The sequence below is a fragment of the Palaemon carinicauda genome, chromosome 2 (assembly GCF_036898095.1).
Source record: "Palaemon carinicauda isolate YSFRI2023 chromosome 2, ASM3689809v2, whole genome shotgun sequence".
In the NCBI taxonomy this organism is placed as follows: domain Eukaryota; kingdom Metazoa; phylum Arthropoda; class Malacostraca; order Decapoda; family Palaemonidae; genus Palaemon; species Palaemon carinicauda.
In genome coordinates this window covers 43,411,375-43,421,374 of record NC_090726.1, presented here as the reverse complement: position 1 = coordinate 43,421,374, position 10,000 = coordinate 43,411,375, and positions in this window count along the sequence as shown.

The window sequence follows — 10,000 nt, the reverse complement described above, 5'->3', positions numbered from 1 at the left end:
AAATTGGTTCATTAGTTTTTGGGGAATGCTTTCACAAATAAGAAATACACTGACCAAATATTTGCCATTGACATATCATTGTGATTATTTTCAAATTACAGCTGCGTACTTATACTTTCATGTACTTTATCCAGAAAGTTACAAATTCATCTTTGAGTCTTATCCAACATGGCTACCAATTTTGGTCAAAATCGGTACAGTAGTTTTTAAAATATTTTATCTTAATTGTTCATTATTTCTCATATAGTTTATTTATTTCCTTTTCTCACTGGATAATTTTTCCTTGTTGGAGCCCTTGGGCTTAGAGCATCTTACTTTTCCAACTAGGGTTGTAGCTTAGCTAGTAATAATAATAATAATAATAATAATAATAATAATAATAATTCATTTCTTTGTTTCCTTTCCTCTCTAGGGTTATTTTTCCCTGTTGGAGCCTTTGGGCTTAAAGCATCCTGCTTTTCCAACTAGGATTGTAGCATAGCTAGTAATAATAATAATAATAATAATAATAATAATAATAATAATAATAATAATAATAATAATTCATTTCTTGTTTCCTTTCCTCTCTAGGGCTATTTTTCCTCGTTGGAGCCCTTGGGCTTAGAGCATCTTGCTTTTCCAACTAGGGTTGTAGCTTAGCTAGTAATAACAATACTAATTACCTTCAAATTAAGTTACATGTTACTATCGTTACATAAACCGTTTACAGTACTTCAAAGAAAAAAAAAAAAAGAAGATCGCCAAGGGAGGGTTACCAGCTGATAAAACATCCGATAAGGACAGTTGAGCGTATCGGGCAGGTCACATTCACCAGAGATAAGGTTAATTTTAGAGAGATAAGCAGATGCCGGTCAAGATAGAAGCGTCGTTGCTTCGCGATAAAGATAAGGTAACCATCGGTTAAACTCTTCTTTTCAACGTCTAGTTCTTTTGGCTTATTATGGGAGTGCAAAGATGGCTGCTATTAGCATAATAAAGATGGTCCTATTCATCAATAGGGAGTAAGATATCAGTGGCACGTGTTAAGAATTATTGGTTTTTATCTATAGTTAAAGCCCTCCATAATTACGAGTATTACGAATTATTCTAATATTGTAGCATTATAAAAGTAAGAACTATTGTGTTCACCTTGGTTCCCGAAGTTGACGGCTAAATCTCTAACTTGGTATCGTTACAAGCAACCAAATTATGTCAAGTAACATACATTCTTCTTTTCATCAAGAGGGAGTTACAAGCACACAAACCCAACCTTGGTGCGCAAAAATGGTAGCCAAGAAGAATCAGTCAATGAGATACCGCTTTTAAAACGACCAATTCTCTACTGGAGCTTTTAATCAATTTCCATTAAACAGCGGAGTACTCCAAGGGAATGTGTTGTCACCTAGGTTGTTTATCATCCTAATGGATTTTGTAAGGATCAAATTATGTAGCAAGTAAATATACTATTCTTTTCAAGAGGAAGATAACAGCACCCAAACTCAACCTTGGTACAAAAGAAAAAAAAAAGTCACCAAGAAGCTTAAAAAACGCCAGAAAAAAACAATCTATGAGACACCGCTTTTAAAACAACTGTAAAAAACATTGGAATCAGAAGCCGTGCCCATCCTGAGCGGCGTTAACCAAAGCACCCCAACTATCTGGGGGCGTGTGACAAAACCAATTCAATTTGGAAAAGGACTTAAGGTCTCTCAAGACACAAGCCCCTGACTCTTAAACAGTAAAGTGGAATAACAGAGCTTTGAAGAACGTTATCAAGCGTGCCCGATCACGGCTGTGATAGCAGGGGAACTGCCGGGTAGAAAGCGCCCTCTAATCAGTTCTTGGAAGGCGAGAATCCGTTGCCTAATCTGTATTCCGAGAGCCCAGCGGGGCCTTGCGACCGGGCGCGTCACTCGGGGTGCCTTCCAACGAAGTATTTGTAAGTCTAGAGCCACTTCTGGTTAAGCCCCCAAGAGGCTGGTTGGCATTAACACTCCTTCATGATATCTGTAACAGTAATCGACAGAACTTTAGGTGTCAAGGAATTCTGGAGTGTGATTTACAGAGGTGATAAAACAGGAACATGAAAATTTGAGATTTTACAGCCAATTAAGGATCAGTATGATCATCATCATCATCTCCTACACTTATTGACGCAGAGGGCCTCGGTTAGATTTCGCCAGTTGTCTTAATCTTGAGCTTTAAAATCAATTTCCATTAAACTGCGGAGTACTCCAAGGGAATGTGTTGTCACCTATGTTGTTTATCCTCCTCATGGATTTTGTAAGGATCAATACAATACAGATGGAATAACCCCTAATTGGTCAAGGTAGGACTTTGAAGTCGTGTCAACATCAAATAGAATTAGGATTAATATTTAAATAATTAAATGTTTTATGGCCTCTAAATCTTTTCCTAATTCATCCCTCACAACATGTCACTACATTTCTTTCAGAATGTCCTACTGACATTACACATAAATACATAAATAATGCATACAGGAAGCTAACTACAAAACAGCCTATCTGTATGAAAATGATAACAGCAGGGCTGAAATTCAATAAAAAAAAAAATAAATAAAAAAAATCTCAAATGATCCACATTATCACACGACATAAGAAACTAATACTTAAAAAGTTTTATGATCTGATAAAACCTCTTCTACAATCGAATGGAGATTTTGAAGTGGTGAGATTACTAATGTGTTCTTTTGGAGATCTCACTTGAAGCCTCAGAGATCATCCTGAAGACGATTTCCCAGGGTATTAAGGAACAATAAAACAATACCTTTGAGAGTTGAATGCAGATAGTGGAGATACTAGTAAGTATTTAAACATGAGGTTAAATTTGTAATCTTTCTCTAACCTTTGAAGGTCGCTTATGAATGGCAGAGGTAAGGGACAGTGACATTGCCCTGTCGAGCAGAACAATGCACTAGAGACTGATCATATATACATATGATTAGTGCCCAAGCTAGGACCAAGGATGGCCAGGCAATGGCTGCTGATGACTCAGCAGATAGACCTATAGGCTCCCCAGAAACTCCCATCCTTATCTCACAAGGATGGCGAGGTTGCAGCGACCAAAGGAACTAACGAGTTTGAGCGGGACTCGAACCCGAGTCTGGCGATCACCAGTCAGAGACGTTAGCACATCGGCCACCACAACAGTGAGGTCTATCTATTCTATTCTATATACCAGGAAACTTCCCCATATTTTGGGGTCTAGCTGACATCTAAATAGGAACGAAAGGGGACTTTTTCCTCTTTCTGCTCATCCCAGCCTGACGAGGGACTCAGCCGAGTTTGGCTGGTACTGCTAGAGGTGCCACAGCGCACCCTCCCCGTTATCCACCACAACTGAAGCTTCATATGCTGAATCCCCTACTGCTGCTACCTCAGTGGTTTTCTTCTTTTAGCTCCTCCCAGCCTGACGAGGGACTCAGCCGAGTTTGGCTGGTACTGCTAGGGTACTACAGCACATCCTCCCCCGTTATCCACCACAACTGAAGCTTCATATTCTGAATCCCCTACTGCTGCTATCTCAGTGGTTTACTTCTTTTAGCTCCTCCCAGCCTGACGAGGGACATCCGAGTTTGGCTGGTACTGCTAGGGTACCACAGCACACCCTCTCCCGTTATCCACCACAACTGAAGCTTCATATGCTCAATCCCCTACTGCTACTACCTCAGCGGTCACCTAAGGCGACTGGAGGAAGCAGCAGGTAGACTAAGATATTACAATTAAGATATTACAATTACCATTAGAAAAACTTCTCTAGACTCTTCATAAACCTTAAAAAGAAGTTGTGATTGAACTTAGGTACAACTGTACTCAGACCATCTTGGCCTTGCATACCAAGGAGTTTTACCGAATTTCCCACCCGGCCAGATGACGCAATGGGAGATAGAAATAATTTTTTTTCATTGCGCATGATAATGAATATTTGTTTTCATTATCATTATTCATGAGTAATTGTGTTTTAATTCATCAGGAATAAACTAGAATAAATAGAAGAGAAGCACAGTGAAATATAAGTAATAGATAAGTTAATATAAAAAAATTGATTAATTATTACTCAGAGATAAAAGTTATATTGAGACAAGGGAGCTTGTGGCAAATGGATTATTATTATTATTATTATTATTATTATTATTATTATTATTATGAGATTTTATTATTACTAATATTATCATCATCATCATCACTATTATTATTATTATTATTATTATTATTTTTATAATTAACATGATTATTATTATTATTATTATTATTATTATTATTATTATTATTTTTATAATGATCATGATTATTATTGTTATTATTACTATCATTATTATTATTATTATTATTATTATTATTATTATTATTATCATAATTTCTATTATTATTATCATTATTATTATCATAATTTTTATTATTATCATTATTATTATTATTATTATTATTATTATTATTATTATTATTATTATTATTATTATTATCATTATTATTATTATTATTATTATTATATTATTATTATTATTATTATTATTATTATTATTATTATTATTAGAAAGATCCAGAACCATCCTGTTCTTAATACAAGGTATGCAGTTACTTCTAAAAGTCAGGCCTTCTCCATCATAGGGCTGAATACTACACAGTATTCTAGAAGGTTTATTCCAGCTGCGACCAAGCTGTGGACTGCTCTTCCTATTCAAGCAGTTGAATCGGTGAAACTTGAAAAATTTAAACTTGCATCGAATGTTTTTATGATGAAGAGGCTGACATAATAAGTCTCTTTTTATAGTTTGTATATCAAAGATCTGTTTTCTTTGTTCATTACTTATCTCGTAGTTTATCTATTTCCTTATTTCCCTTCCTCAACGGGCTATTTTCTCCTCTTGGAGCCCTTAGGGTTATAGCATCCTAATTTTAACAAGGGTTGTTGGGTAGATAATAATAATAATAATAATAATAATAATAATAATAATAATAATAATAATAATAATAATAATAATAATAATATACTGTATGAATATGTTAAGATACCTTTTGTGAAAAAGAAACTGTTTTTTTTGGGGTAGTTTTCTCAATAATCACCGGGGAAAAAAAAAAAAACATACGCTTAAAAATTTGCCGTAAAAACGGTAAAAATACTGGACAAAATGTTACCAGGCATTTACTCTTTTAAAAACGGATATATTGGCGGAAAAGGGTGATATTACGGTCACTAGCCCGTAAAAAGATAATAACAAATTAGGGTAAAATTACCGTCGCCCATGTTTTACTGAAATACGGCTGAGAACAGTATATTTTTTCTACGGAGAATTTCAGTCTAAAAATACGGTTTTTTAAGTGTAGAAAACATATATATTACCTACTATATCCTATGTTTATTCTTAATTGACAGCTGAATAAAGGAAGCTATTTTCAATTAATCTCTTCCCATCTGCCTCTTCGTTAATTTTTTATTTCTATCTACAGCGATTTATAAATACTCCTAGTTTCTATCAATTTAACTGTCATTCCTCCCAGTTACTATACCTTTAACTCTCATTCCTCTTTGTTAATTTTGTTTCTTTCTACGTCGATTTATTCCCAGTTGCTATCCCTTCAACTCTCATTCCTCTTTGTTAATTTTGTTTCTTTCTACCTCGATTTACTCCCAGTTGCTATCCCTTTAACTCTCTTTCCTCTTTGTTAATTTTGTTTCTTTCTACATCGATTTATTCCCAGTTGCTATCCCTTCAACTCTCATTCCCTTTGTTAATTTTGTTTCTTTCTACCTCGATTTACTCCCAGTTGCTATCCCTTTAACTCTCATTCCTCTTTGTTAATTTTGTTTCTTTCTACGTTGATTTACTCCCAGTTGCTATCCCTTCAACTCCCATTCCCTTTGTTAATTTTGTTTCTTTCTACGTTGATTTACTCCCAGTTGCTATCCCTTTAACTCTCATTCCTCTTTGTTAATTGTGTTTCTTTCTACGTTGATTTACTCCCAGTTGCTATCCCTTCAACTCCCATTCCCTTTGTTAATTTTGTTTCTTTCTACGTTGATTTACTCCCAGTTGCTATCCCTTTAACTCTCATTCCTCTTTGTTAATTGTGTTTCTTTCTACGTTGATTTACTCCCAGTTGCTATCCCTTCAACTCCCATTCCCTTTGTTAATTTTTTTTCTTTCTACGTTGATTTACTCCCAGTTGCTATCCCTTTAACTCTCATTCCTCTTTGTTAATTGTGTTTCTTTCTACGTCGATTTACTCCCAGTTACAATACCTTTAACTCTCATTACTCTTTGTTAATTTTGTTTCTACGTCGATTTACTCCCAGTTGCTATCCCTTTTAACTCTCATTCCTCTTTGTTAATTGTGTTTCTACGTCGATTTACTCCCAGTTACTATACCTTTAACTCTCATTACTCTTTGTTAATTTTGTTTCTACGTCGATTTACTCCCAGTTACTATACCTTTAACTCTCATTACTCTTTGTTAATTTTGTTTCTACGTCGATTTACTCCCAGTTGCTATCCCTTTAACTCTCTTTCCTCTTTGTTAATTTTGTTTTTTTCTACGTCGATTTACTCCCAGTTGCTATCCCTTTAACTCTCATTCCTCTTTGTTAATTGTGTTTCTTTCTACGTCGATTTACTCCCAGTTGCTATCCCTTTAACTCTCATTCCTCTTTGTTAATTGTGTTTCTTTCTACGTCGATTTACTCCCAGTTGCTATCCCTTTAACTCTCATTCCTCTTTGTTAATTGTGTTTCTTTCTACGTCGATTTACTCCCAGTTGCTATCCCTTTAACTCTCATTCCTCTTTGTTAATTGTGTTTCTTTCTACGTCGATTTACTCCCAGTTACTATACCTTTAACTCTCATTACTCTTTGTTAATTTTGTTTTTTTCTACGTCGATTTACTCCCAGTTGCTATCCCTTTAACTCTCATCATATTTACCATTTAAATGTGCGCCCCTTCCATGAAATAGCCGTCTGGAAGACCTCTTCTCATAGGCTCCTATGCGATCGGGACAAACTGCATCCTGGACTTTGGAGTGTGTAGGAGTGAGAGCGTCCCAACTGCCCCTTTTTTATCAGTATTTTCTAAGCCATTGAGTATCTCCTTTTCCCTTCCTGATGGCTTCCTCCGTCCTGTGGATAAGAATGTGACCCCCTTAGATTAGCAGGGACGTAATTTTATAGCCCATGCATTGAATATTGCCCCGCCGGACGGACGTCTCTCGGGGCGGGCTGCGACAGGCAATTTCGAGCTTAAAGTCTAGAGTCTTTAAGGTCGTATATCCAGGATCCAGTTGGGAGGTTAGGGATAGAATACATACCATAGACGGCAATGGAGATGAGGATATTTTGTAGAGTACGGTTGTCGTGTTTGTCTGTCCTACTAACCCTAGGATCCCTCTACCATCCTAAACTCAGCCCCTACCCCTTGGTCACATGTAGCTGTGTAAAAAGAGGTAAAAAAAAGGCAGACTAAATTAGGTCTTTGTGCATCTGCTTGAATACACTGTCGCCAATATTCTGTGTGACTGGCCGAGGGTAAACTATGCCACAGGATCACGAAGGGTGGAAAGCCCCTTGATAAACAGGAAAAAACGAGCGAAACTGACCCTTTTGAACATTGAAGCAAACGCCTTTGTTTCTCGCAGAAGGGAAACACCGACCTTTCTTGTATATTAACTTTCATCTCGATAATGAGACAAATAAAAAAGGGAGAAAGTTTTTATCGAATGAAGAAAAAAAAACATAAAAAAAGAGGAACATCTTTTCGTCGGAAGTTCATCTCGAAACAGTTGCTTTATGGAGATCGAAAATATTCTGGCTGGATGATTCTGGCTGATTGGAAACAATAAGAATAAAAAAAAAAAAAACTTTCCTTTATAGAATGCAACCATTTTTTTTTTGGGGGGGGGGGAAATTGCTAAGTTGATGAAAAATTTTGTAAAATACTTTTCTAAAATCACTGTCGTGTATTATTATTATTATTATTATTATTATTATTATTATTATTATTATTATTATTATTATTATTATTATTATTATTATTCAATTTAACCGAGACCCTTTGCGTCAATAGGTGTATGATGATGATGATGATTATTATTATTTATTATTTAATTTAACCGAGGCCCTTTGCGTCAATAGGTGTAGGAGGAGATGATGATGATGATGATGATGATGGTTATTATTATTATTATTATCATTATTATTAGCCAAGTTACAACCCTAGTTCGAAAAGCAGGATGCTATAAGCCCAACAGCTCCAACAGGGAAAAACAGCCCAGTGAGGAAAGGAAATTAGTAAATAATCAAACTAAAAGAGAAGTAATGAACAATTAAAATTAAATATTCTAAGAGCAATAATAGCATCATCATTATTATTATTATTATTATTATTATTATTATTATTATTATTATTATTATTATTATCATTATTGTTGTTAGCCAAGTTACAACCCTATTTGGAAAGCAGGAAAAAAGCCCATTAGTGAAATGAAATAAATAAACTACATGAGAAGTAATGAAAAATCTAAATAATATATTTTAAGAATATTAACAACATTATTATTATTATTATTATTATTATTATTATTATTATTATTATTATTATTATTATTATTATTATTATTATTATTATTATTATTATTAGCTAAGCTACAACCCTACTTGGAAAACGGGATGCTATAAGCCCAAGGGCTCCAACAGGCAAAAATTAACAATAAAAATGTATCTCAGGAACAGTAACAACATTAAAATAAATCTTTCACATATAAACTATAAAAAAGACGCAAAACCAATTATATCTAACTTCGTTTTTAATTAAAATAAAAAAAGAAACATGTAAAATAGTTACAAAGTAAAAAGAAAAAAAAAAAGAAAAAAAAAATAGTCAAAAAATTCTTTCGACTCATAACAGGAGTTTCTGAGAACATTATGATAATGAGACTTTTTTTTTTCTTTTTTTTTTTTCTTTTTTTTTTTAGAGGGAGAACTCGAATGCTGCATCTCAACTGGGCTGTAACTGCACGCCATTCAGGGACTGTCTTCCGGTAGTTTACGGAATTTAATAGGTGTATTAGCATTTCATTATCGGTGAATTCCATGGAGGAGGAGGAGGAGGAGGAGGAAAAGAGGAGGAGGAGGAGGAGGAGGAGGGAATAGGATTTTTCGGCATGTCATGATATGGCCCCTCTGAAGGAAAACAGGATACAGAAACTCCTCAGCTTATAAACATAATAGGTTCCCAGAAGCTGTTTGTAAGTCGAATTGTTTGTAAATTGAACTGTTTGTAAGTCGAATGTTTGTAAGTAGTATTGTTTGTTAGTCGAACTGTTTTGTAAGTGGAATTGTTTGTAGGTCTTATTGTTTGTAAGTCGAACTGTTTTTTAAGTTGAGTTGTTTGTAAGACGAATGTTTTTAAGTCGAATTGTTTGTAGGTCTTACTGTTTGTAAGTCGAACTGTTTGTGACTCGAATATTTGTAAGTCGAACTGTTTGTAAGTCAACTGTTTGTAAGTCGAATGTTTGTAAGTCGAGTGCTTGTAAGTCAAACGGTTGGTAAGTCGAATGTTTGTAGGTCGAATTGTTTGCAAGTCAAATTGTCTGTAGGTCGAATTGTTTGCAAGTCAAATTGTCTGTAGGTCAAATTGTTTGTAAGTCAAATTGTTTGCAAATCGAATTTTTTTCCAAAATATTGGCTAAGATTAGGCCTAAGTTGACTTCCATGCCTACAATTTCCAGTTACAAAGGTCAACAAATAATCAAGTTTCATATGAAATAGATATCAGGTTATTACAAATTTTGTTTTGCTACTGTATTAAAGGATGTATTTTTGTTTCCTTACACTATACAAACTTTTGATACAATATCAGAAATTTCATGGTTTCAATTGAATGGTTGTAAGTTGAGTGTTTGTAAGTTGAATGTAATAAGTTGGATGTTTATTAAGTTGAATATTTTTAAGTTGAATGTTTGTAAGATGAATATTTATAAGTCGAATGTTTATACGTTGAATGTTTATAAG